This window comes from Perca fluviatilis, chromosome 19 (assembly GCF_010015445.1).
Source record: "Perca fluviatilis chromosome 19, GENO_Pfluv_1.0, whole genome shotgun sequence".
Taxonomy (NCBI): Eukaryota; Metazoa; Chordata; class Actinopteri; order Perciformes; family Percidae; genus Perca; species Perca fluviatilis.
The window spans coordinates 12561202-12581553 of record NC_053130.1 but is presented as its reverse complement, the minus strand read 5'-3'; the positions used below and the strand labels follow the sequence as shown (position 1 = coordinate 12581553).

Genomic DNA, 20352 nt, shown 5'->3' with positions numbered 1-20352 from the left:
CATAGGCGATACAGTTCCGCTAATACTGAGCACCCACGAAGCTGATCGCGGTTATGTGTGTTATCGAGTTGATAGGCGCGTGTGTTTGTGTCAGCCGTCTGACACAAACATTTTTTACTACTATTTTTTTTAAAGGGGAAAGGAAAAATGAAAACATAAATCGGCGCCTATGTTGCTTGGTCTCCCAAATGTAATGGCCCAGACAAGGGGGGGAACGGGGGATGATAAGGATCTAGCCGAGATCTACCCCAACTTTTGGACTGCTCTCAGGATTCTGCCAGTCACTGTGGCTCAAACAGAGAGGAGCTGAGGTCAACCATGTCCCAGGAACAGCTCACTGGCCTTTCAGTCAGTATCAATCATTAAATCGGGGAGCAGATTTCATACAATGACATCATTAATGATTCTACATCAAGGAAGGCCAGAAAGATCAGGTTTTAGTTTTAGTTTGTGTTTTCTGTTCTTAGTGAAATAGTGTAATAATTAGATTCTCTTTAGAGTGTTTCCACATTTGTGTGATGAAGGATTTGTGCTATTTAGAATATTTATTCTTAATTTTATTTGCATATTATTCTTAATATTTCTCAATTGTACAAATCCTTCATTAGAACATTTGAAAAACACACTTCAGAGAATCCAATTTTCTGTTGCAATTACAACAGAAAAAAACACTTTAAGTTGCACAATCTCCACCTCCAACATTTTTAAAAAGGCAATGAACACAATTCTGCCCAAAATATGACAGTATAAGTTATCAGAACTTAAAATAAATATTCACTATAATATAGCAATTCTGCAAAATTCTGCAGTTTTGTGTTGTTTTTTTTCAGTCGGCTACTGCCGCCGACTGGAAGTGGTCGCAGACAGGGGTGGAGACCATAAACAAAGTGGGGGGGAAGAGAGGAGGGCTAATGGTAGGCTAAGGCTAACTCCTAATCGGCTATCATTATGCAGCATTTTCCTTGCCAATGTACGGCCTTTAGCAAACAAACACTTCGGCTGCGGATCACCGCTCATAAATGGATTATGGACTGCAACATCATGATTTTCACAGAAACGTGCTAATGACAGCCCCCGTGCAACAGCATGTTCATGTTTCGCCATGGTAGACCTTTACGGACGATGAGTGTGACGTCACAGAAGCGTGACACACGAGTGTAAAGGACATTACCCACGCAGTTGACTAATCGCTCACAGACCCTCCCCCTCTCACACACATTGGCCAACTCTGCCAGAACCCTCCTAGTTTTTCAACATGAAATTTAAAAAGAAATGTCATCAAATGTGCAGATCGCACATGTGCGAGTAGTTGTAACAAATACTTGCACTGTCTCAAAAAATGTGGTTGCAGTCTGGAGCCCTGTTGAGTATTCATAAGGGATGTGGAGAAAGGTGAGGGAAGCGTAATGAGACAAGTGCTACCTACTCTCCATCATCTTCCCGACGTCTGTCTCTTTGCCTTTCTCAGTCTTTCTCTGCTTGAGCTTTCTTCCCCTCTCTTGTGTCCTGATCCAGGTACCGCCCCCTTCACCAGATAGGTCAGGCACACCTGCAGCGCTTCAGTAATCAAGGGTACTAATATAAGGCCGGTTACACACTGCACGCGTCTCGCGAGCGTGGCGTTTCTGTTGCGTCTCAGCTGCATGTATTTTTCTGTGTCCTACATACCAGAAGCGTATCTGACGCGGCGCTGCTCCTGCTGCTAGGTACAGGGAGGGCTGATCTCGGGACATAGCGCCGACAGATTCAAACTCTGATAAATGGGTAAGTGGGCTGTCCGTTTATAACAACTTTGTGTAGCTGTAAAGAGCCTATATAGCCTATCTGATGTTGGACCGTCACTCAGAACACACACTACGTTGTCATTGTAGCCTATCCTACCCTTTATATATAGCCTACTGATTTGATTAAAGCAAGACAACATCGGCAGTATTGAATGCAAAATATGTTACAGAATATTTCGTTCTGTATGACAGGTGCAATATTTGAAAATCTTTTCTCTGAAATTTGTATTACATTTATATCTACATTGATGTCAAAACCTAGACTTTCAAACATCAATATGTCATTTATTAATATGTATTTGTGTCTAAATGACATATAAACATATTTTCCTATTCTATTTTGCCTGGAAACGCTTCCAACGCGCTCGCGTCTCGCGTGAAAAATAGGCGTCGGTTCTATTTCTAGCAGGCAGGCGTCTCAGGCGCGTCTCGAGCCGTGCCTGAGACGCGTGTCTCACGCCGGCAGTGTGTAAGCTCTAACCTGTTAACATGGGAGCCGAAATATAAACGGACACGCCACGCAGCTTACACGCTCGCGCGAGTTTCCAGTGTGTAACCGGCCTAAAGCTGCAAGGAGGAGCAGACGTGAGGCTGGTGGGCAAGCTGTGTTGTGTCCTATGTGATCCAGTGCTGTGTAGTGCTCTTTGATTTGTCATCGCTCCCACAGCGGAGGGATAGCGTTATTAGTTGCGTTATTAGTTGGATTTGAGTCTTGTTTTGTTCGACCGGTTGTTTTTCACTGTGGTTTTTCAGGGTGGTTGTTTTGTGTTATCAGTGGGCTTTACGTTTAAATAAATAGTTTAACGGTATGGGTTGTTCTGTTTTCTTTCTTTCTTTGTTATTTTTGTTGTTGCTCACCTTTTCCCCTGGGCTGTACATTTGGGGACGTAACAGGGACCCAGGTGCTACTCATTGTTTCATAGAGTCTCCTTTCACCTCTTTCCACCTTTCAGCTCACTTGTACTTGATTCCCACATATTGGTTTACAGTGAGTGGTGTGATACTGCCTTCTAGGTAGCTTCAAGATTCCCACACTTTTAATTCAACACATTTTCTCCCTGACTTGTACAATAGCTTAGACAAAAGTAGCAGAACCAACCTCATCTGAATAATCCTATAGCATAGGAAGGATACATTTACATAAGCACAAGCTGGATTCCACTCAAGGAACTGGATGGTTTTACTGCATCTTTAGATTTCGTTCCATCTCTAAAATTGGCTTGGAATTCATACTATTTTTTTTGGGGGAAAATACACGCAAGTGCAAAGTAGAAAGAAAATAATGTAATGTATCCTAAAATGTTTCAAAGTGTGTTGCACTAAAATAAAATGCTAAAATATCAAAAGCTCAATCTATTATATTTCTACAACTGTTTGGATATGCCTACCCAGTATGTATCCTTCATAACCAACAGCAATATCCTCTTGCAAATGCTTTTGACATATGCTGCCTTCATGTGCAGAGCCCTCAGTATCTCAGCCTGATCAAAGCAGTGTCCACAGCTCAACAAGACAAGGCCGGAAGTTCTCCAGATAGATGAATAGATTAGCATCAGTAATGGCAGTGACACAGGGATTTAATTGTGGCTCTTGTATTCCGGCTAGCATGGCCCCCGGCGGGGTGGTAAAGCCCAGCTGACTCCAGTAGTCACAGAAAGAAAGGGCTGACTGATTGGCTGAGATGTTAATTTCATAGAGCTATATCCATGGCTACACTTCCATTTCATTTGGAGAGAGCCGCTTGTTCATCTAGTTGCATCCACTTGACAAGCAAGCTAATTATCAGTGGCTGGGACCTGACCAAAGATGGCCATATTACTAATGCAAGAAGAAACTGAAGGAGTGTTGTGTATCTTAAGAAGCAAAGAAAAAAATAACGAGGAGGTAAAGGGCTGTGAAGCAGAGTGATGAATAATAATGACTTAACTGGTATTTGGTACCGATTCCTAGAACTAGTATGTAAAACATGTCCTCAAAAATGAATACCAGTTATGAGAACATACACAGGAGGAAGAATATAAAAAACAATACATCAACAAAATATGTGGGTAATTTGTAAAAGTGAAATGGTTCCTTTTATAAATTACATTTTCCTGTTGCATGAGCTTTTAGCAGTTTAACGTTCAAATGTAGTAGTACATTGTAAACTTGCACCTAGGTAAAGGTATTGTACTCCATTACAATCAATTTAGTTAAGTTTTAAAGAAAATTAAAATAGAAACAATATTTAATACAGTGCAGTGGTCTCACTTACAAGCTTGGTGCAATAAGGAGACCTTCTTAAAAAGATGTAATCGTGTGGACTTCCTAAAGTGGTACAGTATACAATCCTACCTGATGAACTGAGTATCTTTATAGAATAATATTGCCAAGAAACTATTTGTTACAGACTTGAAATAACCTGTTCCAATGTTTGAATGTGAACGACGTGCCGTAGTTGGGCAAAAATAACATCAGCTCTAATCTAAACTGTGCACACATAAATTAAACAATATATCTTCATTACTTTTTCTCATCATCTTTGTTCAAAATGGAGTCGATCGTGAGCACACAAGGATTGGATATTATGCATAGAGGGGGTTCTGTTGGTTGAGTGAGATATTATTCGAGAATCGTAATGGTTAAAAAAAATACTATCATCAACTGAGCTTTGTGAAGAGCGAAAAGCACGGCTCTCATGACTGCATCTACTTGAACTGTTTTCTTTTTCTTTACCGGACTATCCATTTCCAACAGATGGAAGATGAATCAAAAGAAAGCACCAGAGATAAAGGGAGAAAATGCCACATGACTGCACAAGGGAGGCCCATTTCATTTGCCAGGGCCAAAGCATGACCAAAACTAGGGAACATTATGAATAAATGACATGCATTATTTCACATGGATTTGCTTTGACTTTCACTGTTTTTGTTAACTTCCTCATTTTCCTGCTCTCCCAGCTCGCAGCGCCACGCCTGCACAAATGGAAGCTTCTGAAATAAGTCCAGAGTGCCAGCATGTTCCTCCTCCCCTTTGTCTGTGCTGTAAAGAATGTTCCCTCATCACTGCTGCTGTGTAAATGTCCCCTGCTTTGCTGATGGATCTTCGCAGGGTGGATTCAACAGCAGGATCTGATTGAATTCCCCACCATTAGATTAATCTCAAGCAGACACATGGAGCTGCCTGCACATAATAAAAACAAAAATAAATATAATACAAAAAACATAAAAACGCATACATCCAAATGCATATGAACATAATCACATACACACCAATACACACAAAATACCGATGCACACATACACAGTAATTGTGCATAAACACAGCCATATACATCCAAACTGGGTATTTTGTTTTACTCCCAGGCTACACTGTACTGGGCACTGTGACAACAGAAGCTCTAACCTATGTATCTATTGTGTATGTAATGTATATGTAGGCTATAGTGTATTTATTTCATTTTATTTATTGTAAACAGATTGATTTACCATCATGTAGAATTAGATACCCCTTGTCATGTTTGTTAAAGTCTGTTTCCTGTATTATTTAGTCTCGTTTTCCTCCCTAGTCTTGTCTTGTTGCGCTTCCTGTCTTGTTTTTTCCTCCTATTTGATTGTTCTGCCCCGCCCTGATTTGTATCACCTGCTCCTCGTTAGTGTTCATTACCCTATGTATTTAGTCTCTCTGTTTCCGTTTCCGTCTGTTGCTGGATTCTTACTTTCTGTTTGTGTGCTACCTGTTGTGGTTTTCCTGGCTGGAATAAATGTGTTTTAACTGCATTTGGGTCCAAACCTTCTCTCCACCCTGACACCCCTAAACATTTTACCACCTCACTTACCCTTGCATGCACTTTGAATATCCTGTATGAACAAAGAAAGCTCAGCAGCCACACCTGAAATAGTTTTAATTTAATGCTACACTATTCATATTCCAGTCTTTAAACCCAATTACCTATTCATTACGATTACAATGCAACAACACACTAAGAGTTGACAGCTATGATTATATCTCCTGACGTGATTGTAATTTGCAGCTAATCACCACTTTTAAAAGTGAGAAAGTCCACTTTTTCTATTAGAGCACAGTATTATTGGTCCTCTGGCGGCAGTCAAGCTGCAAAACAAAACTCAATATAGAGTGGTAGGCAAAGTGTACATGGAGACAATTATCTCATATTCAATTCAAGCATAGTGGATTTTGTTTGTTATATGCTAACTGCAAGCTATAATCGTCCAATTTAAATTGTTAATATTATTAGTTTAGTCAAGGCAATGCCTCTGCAAACTGTTTGTGATAGATTTTGTAAGACAATGGGAGCCCATGACCTATGTTATCTAAAGCAAACTTGCAGAGACAAAAGTAGCTTGTGGCAAAAATACATCAGTTAGTTTAAAACGTGAGGCAAAAATAAATATAATTACACAGACGCTTATCTAAGTTTCTGCTGCAGTCTGTGAGTCATCGTCAAGTTCTAAAATGTATTCTTCACAATTTGTTTTTTTAACAGTAGTATTAGTTTTTCACGGTGAATTTCTCCTTCTAGTATTTTTTAATTTAAGAAAATTTGACCTAACAGTTGTGTCTTGGCTCCATGTGCCACTGCTTCTGCTGGACAGCTGTTTGTAGATAGGGTAAAGATAGTAAGAAGGACCTTCTTTGTTCCTTGTGCATATGTTCATGTTCAGCATAAGGAGTTGGAATGAACCTCTGTGGAAAAGTTGGTTCTCAGCATCTGTTTGTGCTCAGCCAAGGGTGTCATTTTTAACAATCTTGCTGATTGTCAAAGTACTCTATGTAGGTGGTTCTAAATGAAACTTGTTGAAGTTTCACTGAGAAAGGTGTGTGCACTTTTTTGTTTCATTTGTGAGTGTGGGTCTGTGACTAGGATAACATGCTGTTTCAAAGATAAAAAACTTGTAATTTACAATTCATAATAAAAATGTATAATGGAATTTAAAGTGCCCATATTATGAAAAAAAACACTTTTTCTGGGATTTGGGGTGTTATTTTGTGTCTTTGGTGCTTCCACATGCATACAAACTTTGAAAAAAATCCATCCATGCTGTTTTGAGTGAGATATGGTTTCTGAATGTGTCCTGCCTTCAGTCTCTGGGTGAGCTGTTCAAAATCGGCCCGGATTGTGACGTAACAAGCCGAAACGAGCTGGCTAACCGCAACCGTTAGCTCGTAGCGTTAGAATGCTAACGCTAATGCTAACGCTAGCATGCTACCTCCTCCTCAATAGCAAAGCACTGCTACAACACACACAAGTTCACCATAATCTACAAAAGAACTACTTACATGTGCACCCTCATTTTGAAGTCTCCCAGCTAATCCTGCCTTGTAACTGACCGAAGTTGAAGAAACAGCCTTTCTTTTACTTCTATGGAGCTAGCTAGCTGACAAGATCTAGATCTGAGCTACTGCGCATGTACCATAGTACAGAAGAAGAAGAAGAAGAAGAAAAGAGGTCTCACTCTGTAGCTAAAACAGAAACCAGGTGAAAAGAGGATCTGCAGAAGTGAGAGAGAGCTGTGCAGTACAACAAAAATATGGTGTTTTTTGAAAATTAAACCATGTACACCTATTCTGGTACAACCTTAAAATACAATTATGAACATGAAAATGAGTATAATATGGGCACTTTAAGATTATGGCTACAAGCTACCTTACAATGTACTACTAGTCTGAGATTTGCTTTGTCCACCATCAGCTGGATAAGAGGTTTAATGAATTCTTCAGATGAATGTTAAATGTAACCTAGAATGTGGATTTAAAATGCATTAATTTTAATGTTTAATATTTCATATTTATTTATGAGAAGAAAACACTGATCACTGGTGTGATGTCAAATTGAGAATAATTCCACAAGCACTAATATAAAATGTTTGTCATATGACAAGCTTTTCTGTTAAGCTAAAGGTCAATGGTTTGGGCTATTTAGCCTAATGCAGGGCTATTGAGGCCACACCCACTGCACAGATCATTTCTGGCATGGCATCATGACTTTGCGTAAACATACACGCCACTTTTCTAAAGCCAAATGGTGTGTTATCTGTTGCATTTTGAGCTATTCACACGTATGTCTACGCTGTAGACATACACACCACATGGTGTCGCCACGTTGCGTGTTATCACGAGAACGTGCCATACTATTGTGAGAACAACGTCACAGGCTTGTTAAAAAAAACGACGGTGACCAACGTCACACGCTTAGAAAAACAATAAACGGTTGGGTTTAGGAAAGAAACATTGGGGAAGGCTTAAAAAAAAAAAAAACAGCAAACCCGGCTCTCCTGAGTGAAAGTCCTGTTTTACAGTGAAACCATACACTCTTGTACTGTGTAGTAAATATGAATAAATGTCCCCCTGAAGATCTCACTGTCATTCAGTTAGAGCATGATCCTCCTATTAGCACTTGTTGAAAAATGTAGCTCATACTTTGTGACAAAAGGAATGAGCTAGCCTAATTTTTGTCAGTAATCTTCATTGTTTTGGTGTCTGTTTTTTGCTGTTCAGAAACAGCATGGAATACCATATCAGCTCAGGCACAGGGACGCATTTGTGCAGAAGCTTAAAATACACAAGCTTTACTGAAAAAGCTAATACAGTCTGAGTCATGAATTACAAATACAAAAAAAAATGATGGTGCATTGTATGCTATTCCATACATGCATCCATATTTCACTGATCAAAACATGTGATTTAAGTCTGGGCCTTTATGCTATTTAATGTTGAATGTAAGTATTGTACTATTACAATTTTTTACGAGTTTACGTTCCTAAACTCTTCAGGCACCAACACATCTACAACACACAATTGGCAAAACAGTTAATTTCATGCTCAAATTCACACATTGTAAACTAAACTCCAACACTGATTTTCAAAATACAATAATTCACTAACACAATACACTGTGTTTACCAAAACAATGCAATCATGTCTCAAAATCAAATAATTCTTCCAAAACACTAACACATGTTCTCTCCCAACAGGAAAATGTAGTCATTCATAGCACAATATCATACAAAACACTAACATCCCATGGAATTACAGAAACTGCATTATTTTATATGTGTCAGTCAGGTCTGCCCTTATACAACAGACAAAAGTGATTGTATTGATCATAGATTTTTTTTTGCACTGCAGTTTCTGTTGAAGCCTCTCTACATTTTTGTTTTGTTGGGTTTAGTAAAAAATGTTTAAAGATTGTTTTTTGGGTTTTTCCACCTTTATTTGACAGGACAGCTAGTTGAGAAAGAGAGGGGGAAGACATGCAGTAAATCATCACAAGTCAGATTTGAACCCTGGACCTCTGCGTCGAGGCATAAACCTCCAAGCATATGTGCGCCTGCTCTACCCACTGTTCCAACCCGGCCTCCGATTTGTTTCTTTTGCTGCAGAGATTCAATACAAAAAATGATTGACCCATCTCAGAGTAGCTTTATAGAATGTACAGTTTATGAAAAAAAGGAGACAAAGACAGAATTGCCCTGGTACTCCTCTTACTCTCCCTCGTGAAAACATTTTGTCTTATTTTCTGTGTTCATCTACAGTATATTGTTCAAATAGGTCCTCTTTTACTGTACTACCATATGATCATGCGATTGAAAGAACCTCAACACCTGAGTGTGTTTCCTAGAAGGGAATCAGCTGTGATTGATCTATTTGCATAACTCCAATGAACTGTTTCTCAATAAATGCATTTATGAAATGCAGGGGATATATTTGTGTTTCAATTTACAGTATGATCAGCTGTTCACTTTGACTTTAGCCTATAAGCTAGGTTTAGAGCATGAAGTTATCTGTTCTGACATACAGTGTGAAAGCATTTGTAAATTTGGCAGTAAAGATCCATTGTTTTGGTTTTGGTTGAGCTTGTTTGTAAAAGATGTTCGAGCATTTTCAATTTGTGTTAAGTGTATGCAATTTGTGTCAAAGCAACAAGAAGTGTGTTAATTGTATGGCCTACACAGACAGATGTTGTGCTAACTGTGTTAAGAGTTAAGAAAGTTATTAAGAGTATTGAAAAAATTGTCATAGCAATCGTAAAAAACTGTAATGTATATTCCAATCAAGTCAGTCGAACCCGGCTGTGTGTTAAATGCCTTTAGCAATATTTGTGATGTTGTGTTCAATTGCAACAAGCAGAGAGCAGAAAGCCTATTGTTATCATACTGTCTGCTCTCTGTAAGAGATAAGTCAAACATTTTAAAAAGTATTCAAACTGTAACATCTTGTTAGGTTCAGGTTTGGTCTAGTAAAACACATCATGTTCTCTCAATGCCCTCCTGTCATAATACATTAGACCTTTTTGTCTCACTTCTTAGTTTGGTGATAAATAATGTACTGTATTATGTTACAAAAAGTGGTGTACTGTTTTGAACTAAATAACCAAAATAGTAACTTCTGGTACATCACAATTTCTTACATTAGGACTTGACTGCATCTCTTAGATTCTTTCAAGGAAGACAGCAATATCTCTATGCGGTCAACTAGAACAGAAAAGTAAAAGAAACAAGCAGCATGCTGTGGCTAAACCTTAGTCTGAATGCAATAGCACAGTTTAACACAAGTGCAGCTTATAGTGAGTTCCAAGGTCGGGGACAAGGAATGATGGCTCCCTCAGGATAATACTATATTTATTTTGGAGAGAGACCAAATAAAAGCCTTTTGTACACATTTCATCCTTTTCATTTTTCAAATAAATACGGTTAAAATACAAATAGTAATTTAATATGAGTTGAAATATCGTTCTGAAAAGGTAACTGATGCTTTAGCAGGAGTGAAAAACACGATATTCTACTTAAATCACAAGCAGTATTAGACATAACACATAGCAGTCCCTCCAGAATTTCGCAATGTCGCGATCGCAACAATTCACGTGAATTCAACCAATCACCGTGAATTTGGTCTGACTCGCAATTTTGACCAATCACCAATTTGACTTTTCCGCAAATTTGACCAATAACCGGAGTTTCCCGCGACTTCAACCAATCTCAACAGTCCCACGTGCTAAACTTTGCGTCAGTATAACGACACTGAGGTGTACTCTGAGAGTAGCTGACCAAGCGGAAGTGAGAACGGGATGACGTCCTGCCAACCTGTATACATTTTAACATCAACGTACGCTGTAACGTTTTTTCACTCTAAAGTCGCTGAAAGCTGCTGCTGTTTCAATCCGGTCGGCTCTCTGCAGCAGGCGGGGCTGCTGCTCAGTTCCCCCCACAACTGACGCGCACACACACACACACACACACACACACACACACACACACACACACACACACACAGTGGATGCAGGAAAAGCCGGAGATGAGACGTACACGATGACCTAAATTGAGGACAGCTACGCTCGTTATTGTAAGTGCAATAAGTTAAAGTCCAATAAGTATTTTATCAAACCGTATGTTTGTGTCCCAGGCCAGGATCATAATTCCACTGACACATATGTTCAAATTTGATTAATTCAATAAATTATTATTTTTTGTCATAAATCCACTAGCCATTGTCATAATATACTAACATTTTAAGCATCCTGAGCCTTTTTGCTAAGGTTACTAGGAAAACTCAGCCCAGAGCAATTTTTACAAAAGCTCCTGCAAAATCAGGCATTTTGGGCCGCAACAATCTAAAAAAAAGCCTGCGAAATCCTGAAGGGACTGACATAGTATATCAAGATAGTTTCTCTGAAGCAAGCAATTATATTTAAATATACATAAAATGTTCAATATCATGCAGTGACCTGACCTATCATCTATTTTACACTCATACATAATGGGAGGGGGATTGATTATGACATACATTGTGTATGTGTGATGTATGTTTAAAAGACCATTAAACAAGAATAACAGTGAAGCCCTAGTTAATAAGTCAACTTTAGGCCTTAGCATATGGTTAGCTGCCCTAGCCTAGAGCAGCTTGAACATTATAGAGGAATTACTCTCCCAGGAAAGATCATAATCACTGTGTGCCCAGTATCAATATTAGGGTAATTTCTTCCCCCATATCTCTACAGCTTTATTATAGGTGATGCAGCATTTTGGACAAATAAGTGTGGGTACTCACTGAGGTCATCAAGGTGCTGCCGCTTTCTACCTTCACACCAGGTGCCAAGGCCTGTCTCACCTCTTACTTCTCTCTGCTCATTTTCCTCAGTTTTACCATGGATGGCAGTCAATGGTATTCTTGTTGAGAGAGATATCACCTACTGCCAAAGATGGAACCATGAGGTCCGCCGTCAAGTCAAATGAATGCAGATGCATTTATGAGATGCAAGCTTCTGTTTACAGCAATAATTTCTCTCAGTGGGGGATATCACTGCAAAGCACCCTGCGTATAGATCATCTGTTAAACAGATCTCATCCCTCATGCTCTCTCTCTCTCTCTCTTTCTCTCTCTCTTTCTCTCTCTCTCTCTTGCAACCTCCCTCAGCAAAACAGTCGCTAATTAGTTCTACACAGTTTTGTACTAATTTACTGCAGTACTTGCGCAACCGTCCTCAAATCTCAAAAGGTGTTTAAAGATAAATGTGTTTGCACTATTGTTGTCCATTTGTGTGCGTTTATGCTCGTCAGTGTGTTCCACTTGATGAAAAGCTGTCTTGCCGGGATGATGTATGCATGATAAGCGACTGTGAATCAAACTGTGAGCTGAATAGCAGCACTGGAGAGAAAATGACAGAGAGAGACAGAGAGGGTGAAAGGGGGGGAGACAGGGAGACTCTGAAAAAAGAGAGAGCACCACTGAGCCTCTGGGCTGGGTAATTGTAATGGTGTCAAATGAATAAGGTCATTACTGTTAATGTCTTTCAGGACATTACAGTCTATGTGTTATGTCCTTTATACACCACGGCAATGCCTGGATTATGACACAGGCTAAAGTATAATTTGCATCACTTGAATATATAACAGATAGATTCTCTTTCTATTTTATTGTCTTACTTTTATATTTCACACTGATGGCTGTATGAAATAATGGAGCCACTCTTGGCTGTGGATTACCTCAAGTGTCTAGTGAAAGGAATGAAGATTAGTTATTATGCTGTATCTTTTTGTTTTATAAAATTACCAAATAACTTTCTCCCACAAAACATCTAAAGTCTAAAATATCGGTAGCTTCTAGAAAAGCAACAATTAGACATAAGTAAATTAGTCGATTTTGGCATTTTTTATTGTTTAATCATTTCTGCATTTTTCAAGCAGAAATGCCAAATATTCCAGCTTCTCCTTGGATTGGCTGTTTTCTCTGTTTCATGCAATGGTAAAGTAAATATTTTGGGGTTTTGTGTTGAACCAGACCAGCAATTTGGGCTGGTCAGTGATCGTCAGTTTTCACTTCTTTATGACATTTTAAAGATCAAATGATAACAGCGAAAATAATTGTCAGATTAATCAATAATGAAAATAATTGTTAGTTGCTGCCGTCATAGCTAAAGAAATGCAAACATATTGACAAGGGCTGCATTTGCATTGGAGCAACTGACTGTTGTCACGTGCACCTATGTGCTGCTAATGACCCTTGACCTTGTTGGATGCCCCCAGGACCTGGACAGCGCCATTTGTCTACTTGATGTGGCTGACAGTCTGTCTACCCAGCAGGTCCTCTCAGCCCTTACTTTCAGCCACTGACCCGCACTGAAAATCTAAGCCGTCTGTTAGCTTTCTCAGGCCAGGCTTGTTGGCACATGGTGAAACCCACTGCCAAAAAAACACAAGTACACTTAGACTGTACACATTTGCATGCAATTCAGCACAATTATTGGTGCATTCATGCAAATAAAACACCCACACAACACCCATACACCCACACACATAGGTGTGGCTGTACTAACACCATGACTCCTCCTTCATTAGGGCTCAAAGCGACAGCCGGGGCTAAGCTGTAACTCACTGACACATTATGGGCAAAATGGATTCTGACAAAATGGCTTTTACCTCATGAACCTCCATTGTAATACTTATTTTTCAAAAACAGTAGCTTCAAATAAGTCTTCACATATTCATCTACAATAGACAACAGCCAGTGTTTTCCATATTTAGGAAAAATTTCAGTATTGACAGAGGGCAAATATAATTATACTTGTAGAATGTGGCGTGTTGGTAATTAATGTTGAGTAATGAGTAATTCATTTCAGCAATAGTCCTTTGTCACAGCAACCCTTAAAAGTCAAATTATAGGCACATGACTAAGTTGCAGACATAAAAACAACTATTGCAATGCAATCCACAGCAATAGCCTTTCAAAGAGTACTACATTTGTTACGTTTGACTTTAGGCTATACATTTGTGAAGCTCAGTTTTTGTTGGGATTAAGTCGAAGTAATTTTTTGGCATGGAGTCTAAATTATAGTCCTTTGATTGTAACCACTGACTTTCCCTGTTCAAAAAAGGTACTAACAAGCACATGGGCTAAACGATACACCTACTGCATGCTACCTCTTCTAGTGAAAGATTACGACATTACTAAAAATCCAAGTCAGCAATGGCCATCTCTGCTATCTTTGATGAATTCAGACTGCTTTTGAATGTAAATACCTATTTTGTAGAGTAAATGAAACCGCTAGGTCAGATCATTTGTTTGTATTATCAGACAAGGCTTTTTATTTACTACAAGGAGAAGATATCAGATCATTGTAAACAAAGGACAGCTTTTCTTTCATTTCTAGAGTCTCTTTTTGATTTCTCGTCTACCCATTTGATCCTGTATAAAAACATGTTTTATACAGAACAGAACTGAGAGACGCAGCAGATGTACTCTTGATAGTTCTGCTGTTTTAAAGAGAATGTTCAATATCCATCTATTTATCTATTAACTATACCTGGGTATCATTTTTCTTCAACATTTAAATTTTGCGTTTCCTTTCAAATCAATTGAGGTTTTAACCCACAAAGGCCTATACAAATAAACAAGTTTTGTTAGGGTTATGTTCCTTTGCATGTTTATTTGGCTGTCGGAAGAACTTTGCTCCTGTTGAGCTGTAACACCTGCAGCTCTACACCCTACAACAATCTTAGTGAAGGAAACACTGTAAAGATTGTTTTTAATTAGCAATTCATTGATGTCACTTTGTCAGATTGTGCCATTTGGAAACATGCAGGTAAAATAGTTTCCACTGTGTGCACCATCAGATTGCTTTGACGGAAACTATTAATCATGCTTCAATAGACTGTTCAGAACCACAGGGCATTAAAGTACTTTGAAAAGGCTATCATTTACATGCCACTTATGCGTTTGCTCACTTTTACTTCAGTCTGCTGAGGTAAGGACTTTAAATAACTGTAATTGGTTACAGTCAAACTTTGATTCAACACATTTTTCATTATTATAGATCTACCAATTATCATCTCTAGAGATGTTAACAATTACTGTTTAACCATTAATCGGCCATAAGAATTTTGACTCATTAATACGATCAGTTAAAGTGACTATATGTAACTTTTTAGAGGCTCTGTCATTTTTAATACAATGATCTTAAATGACCTGTAACAGCAAACGGGACTAACAGTGAAAAGAACCGTATTTTTATATAGTTTTTAGTAAGGCCTCTGCCCGGGTTTGATTTTTCCTGCGCAGTCAAAGAATGATCCAGCAGGTAGGCGGTGCTACAGTAACACATTCTGACGGGTCACAGATTTCTTTGTAACGCTGGAAAAGCCAGTGTTAGCGTGTGGAGCCAGTGGAGCCAGGTAAAAGGAATCAGGAGATTTCTTTATATAGGCCTAATTGTATTTTAATGTTATTTTACAAGATATCTGCTGTTATCTTACCCCCTCCCGAAATGTTTTCTCATCAGATCTGCACAAATCACGTAGGTGACCTATTTTGGTTTCGAAACGGCGAATTTCGTCGAAATGTGAGGAGTTTGCATGCCTAGGAAAAAGAAAAATAGGCTATACAATCTATTTCTTAATAGATTACTAAACTGCTAGTAACTTTCTAGGGCAAAAGTAAGCTGCTTTTTCTGCTGGGTTCGTGGCTCTTACAGATGACTGCTGAACAGCACTCACTATGAACAGCTATATGACACATGCTACTATATCCATGAGAACTGGGATAGCAGACACACAGCTGACAACCTCGCAGCTAAACTAATTGATGCGGTGGAAACAGGCTCGGACATACGTTCCATGTCCGCAGATAGCTGTGTTCTTGTAGCTACCGGTCGCATGAACGTGCCAAAAAAAACTTTACGCAGCAGTCTGAAAGTGGCTTTGCAATGAATGTTTCACCTTTTTATTACTTTAACAAAACACAAAATGGTCAGTCAACTAGCTAAATAGATTTAAAAAAGGTAGCCTATTAATTAAATCAGGTGTGAAAGGTATGTATGAGATAAATACTGGGCAAAGGGATATTAATAATAAGGTTTTTTTCGCCACAAACAATGTAGTGTCAGAAAGAAAATGGCTGTTTAAAAAGATATAGAAAATGAACTGCATAATTGTAGTCTGCATAAAAGACAGCATATTTAATTTGCTTAAGATAAAACATATTGGACACCTTGTTTAACCCCATTCAAATGAGGCAGTCAGTAACTATAAATAGGTATGGGACCTTTTCACATTTCCATTATGTTGCTAAAACAGTTATTTAATTCACTGTGGAAATAACCATCATTGCATTTTTCTAATGCAATGTCAATTTTAATGTATTCATTTATGGTCCTGGCATATCGCATATGCATTATGTGAAAATAAATCACATATATACAAACACATTCTTATACTTTAAAAGGACAAGCTATTTTCCACAGTTCTGTGTCAAGAGAACTCCTCAGATTAATAGGGCCAATGCATTCTGCCAATCATATTGCTTTTCTCTTTGTCCCCAGTGCAAAATGTTGGAAGAGCTACTATACTATATGATGAGGTTTAATTATGTATACAAAAATGAAGAGACCGGCGTGGTATTGGCCGTTTTTTTTTAGAAAGATAAAGAAAAATGCATCTGTGGTGGAGAGAGGGGGAAGCAGGGAGGAGGCAGGAGCTACCTGTGGGACTATCTAACTTCCCATCTGCCCTGCGCAGATACCAACAAGACTAGGGACCCACTGGAGTGAGAGATAAAAAATGCCATGGAATGATGGCACACTATTATGGCGGGCACCGTCTCTTTTAAGATTGATGTTTTGTTGTTCTGTTAGCCCAATGCCACCCCAATCCATTCAAAACAACAGTTAGAAAGAATCATTTCTATTTGTTTGGTAACTATTAATGATTATAATATCACGGTAATTATAAATAAGACTGTCCAGAGTGTTCAAACTAAAACCGTTGGGATGCAAACTACAGATGTATTGTATTTCATTGTTCACTAGCAATGGATTGTGTTATGTTTATTATCTATTAATGTTAATGATTGTGTTGGCTATCTTATTGCATAAGCATAACAGAAATGTGGATGAGTGACTTTGTTGTATACATTTACAAATAAATAATTGCAAAAAGAATATGTTTTGTGCATTTTAGTTTATAGGCTTAACTGGCTACCAGAATGTGCAAATTAGGGCTCAAGCCGCCATTCCCATGGAGTAACAGAAAACATTATTGCCTGGAACCATTGAGTCATAGGTGGTAATTGTGTTTTAGATTAAAAGCTTAATAGGCTGATTGTTGATGCTGGCTGAGTCAATAAGCAGGCTTGGTGAGAGAAATGCACACTGGACCCGCCATGGTGATTAACTACATGTTTCTGAATTTTATTTTTGATCAAGCACAGAGATTAAAAGCAGTGGTGGTCTGGAAAGAAACTGCATTAAAACGAGGTGCACAGAGTCCTGAGGGGTCTTTAAGTTCACTGCAGGCTTGCTGGTGGATATCCTCAAACACAGAGCCCTCAAGTGGCTGTATCATTTAGCAGTGCTTTTAGATTTACAGCAAAACATGTTAAACAATGTGTTCCCATTTGATTAAGCACTATCATAACTCCTCATTCCCCAAAGTTTCCCAGTTTTAAAGGGACTCTTAGTTAGATTCCTTTGGATAGCACATCTCTACCCTGGCAAGGTTTCTTATGAAATGAGATAGCCGTGTCACACTGAGCAATCACACTGAGCTGTTGACATTTTGAGAAATCCCTACTGTGTCATTCCAGGTGAAAAATGATCTTCAGCTCAATAACAATCTATTATGGATAGGGTTTTGGGGAGGCACTGAGCCTTCACAATGGGTTATCATCCTAAGGAGGGAAATTTACTGGTTTTCACAAGGTCTCTAATATCTCATAATTTACAAAAATATCTACCTTGTCTTACAATTGTAGATGAAATCAATGTTTTCTGACAATAAAAAAACAATTTAACAACTGAGTTATTACGAGAGAAAATCAGTTCATTTGATCTACAAAATGTATGTACAAGAACAGTAATAGAGTAGCAAGATGTGGCTTTCAACATTAGACAATCCTTAGCAGTAATAAATAATCTTTCAATTTTTCAGTCTGTCTATCACACTCCTTACACTCCAGACACAAACTTAATTAAGGTTTAAGAACACAACAAAGCATGTTTGTGGTTAAAATGTTTTCATACACAACCAGCCAAGGATAATTCATGTTTTTGTATGTGTAGGGCTGTCACTTTTTGTTCAAACATGGGAAACAGTTAAATACGAATTATAATGACCTGTTTAGGGCTGCAGCTAGGGTTGTGCTAGGGTTGTGGGCTGATTCCTGCTTCTTACAGTGCAGACGCTCTACTGCTTGCTCCTGCTTCTGCTTGCATATTTCTGCTGATAATCTTGCTTTTCCTCTGAGAGAAACTATGAGCAGCGGCTCTTGGATACTTATAAATCACTGGACTATACATTTTTTGTAGACATAGTAGGCTATTGTCATATTTGAACATTTTTCTGCATGAGCGTGGCCTACCAATAGCTCAAGCCTGTCCTAAAGTGACTGTAGCTAAAGCTAATTAGCAGCAAGACGCCACCCTTCTCCATAGAGGACTACTACAAACTCCTTCAGAAGATTGCAGTTCTGGAAACCAAAATTTACCGGTTAGAAGTAAACGTGGAAGTGAACGGATCATGTGGAAATGACACCACTTTACCACTGAACCAAAACAATGGACAAAAGCATGCTAACACACGGCTAACTTGCACCAGCAAGACCACAAAGAAACAGGAGGGCTGTGGAACGGATAATAAATCAACAAGCGGTAGTCCTCCCTGGAACTCTTTTGGTGCAAAGCCTAAGAGTAAATCATTTTCCTGGGAAATGGGAGGACGACTAACGGGCAGGGCACAGCGCCCTGAGATTTGTGATACGACCGGCTGGCCTGCATTACCACCCAGGCAGAGTGCCTCTTCAACCCCTGTACTTAGTAGGACACAGCTGTGGACAACTGCAAAAGGGAAAACCACCAACAAAATGCCTCCCCAACAACTGAGTGTGCAGGTGGAGAACAGATTTGCTCCTCTGCTGCAGGACCCTGGACATGACCTGGATTACGTCTCATCGTCACACAGCAGGGTAAGGACTGAGAGCAATTCTAAAAGTAAAAAGCTACAGGGAAAGCTAACGACTGGGCCCCAAACTCTGATTGTGGGTGACTCTGCTGTGAAAGATATAAAAAGCAGTAAAAACACCAAAATACTCTGTTTTCCCAAAGACATGGTGTCTGACTTGGCCCAAAGAATCCAGGATATCATAGCAGCACACCCAACTGTGAAGAACATTATACTGCATATAGGGTCAAATGATGTTGTAAAGCAAGAGTCTGAAGTGCTGAATCGTGACTTTATGAATCTGCTGAACGCAGTCAGCTCCCTAAACGCAAAGGTGTTTATCAGTGGCCCTATAACGCCAGTCAGAAGAGGAGCTGAGAGATTCAGCAGACTGCTGGCACTGAACAGATGGCTTTCAAATGCATGTACCAACCATTCTCTGCAGTTCATTGACAATTTTAACATTTTCTGGGGCTGCAGACATCTTTTTAAAGCAGATGGACTCTTCCTTAACAAGCCAGGAGTAAAGCTGTTCACCTCTAGCCTACTTTACTTTCTGCGCCACACATCTGCTCCCTTTGCCAAGGACACGAGACAAGATGAACCAAAACAAGAGGAAGACACAACAAAGTGCGGCAGTGATCCACTACAGCCCCCACCTGAGCAAAGATTTGACCATGGGAGACTAAAGAGCAGAGATGAGAAACCTCAACCCCCCATCTCACCCGTCCAACACTCCTCAAACCCCTTGGACAACCACGACAGCTTTGATGACCTCTTTAAGGATACGTCGCTCTCCCCTCTTTCCCCCATCCCCATGTTGGAGTTCACTGACCAGATGAAGCAGCTGGTAAATGCTGGAACCAAGTATGCCCCCCTTCCTTCTCCCATGGTAAAACCCCAGGCACCTCTGCCCCCTCAAGGATGGCAATTAACTCCTTCTCCCCAAACTGATAAGGATGCTTGTGTGCAAAATGCAGCAAGCATTAACTGATATGGGCCGGGTCCAGGCTGCATGCCTAGTAGCACTCATGACTCTTTCCAAGACAAGCCTGGGCCCTACGTATTAGATTCTTCCACAATTTATGTTGTGATAGGTAATCGAAAAAGAATGGTGAATAAACACGTAACTGCAAACTTTG

General features: G+C 39.3%; 1 protein-coding gene and 1 long non-coding RNA gene across 4 annotated transcripts in view; one reads left to right on the top strand and one right to left on the bottom strand.

Moving 5' to 3' along the window:
- grid1a (glutamate receptor, ionotropic, delta 1a) overlaps positions 1-20352 on the bottom strand; it is a 262279-nt gene that overhangs the window by 180252 nt on the left and 61675 nt on the right. The window lies entirely within an intron of this gene.
- LOC120548314 lies at positions 1716-5542 on the top strand. The gene is made up of 2 exons (XR_005637166.1): positions 1716-1764; positions 4724-5542. It is a non-coding gene; the product is annotated as an uncharacterized LOC120548314 (long non-coding RNA).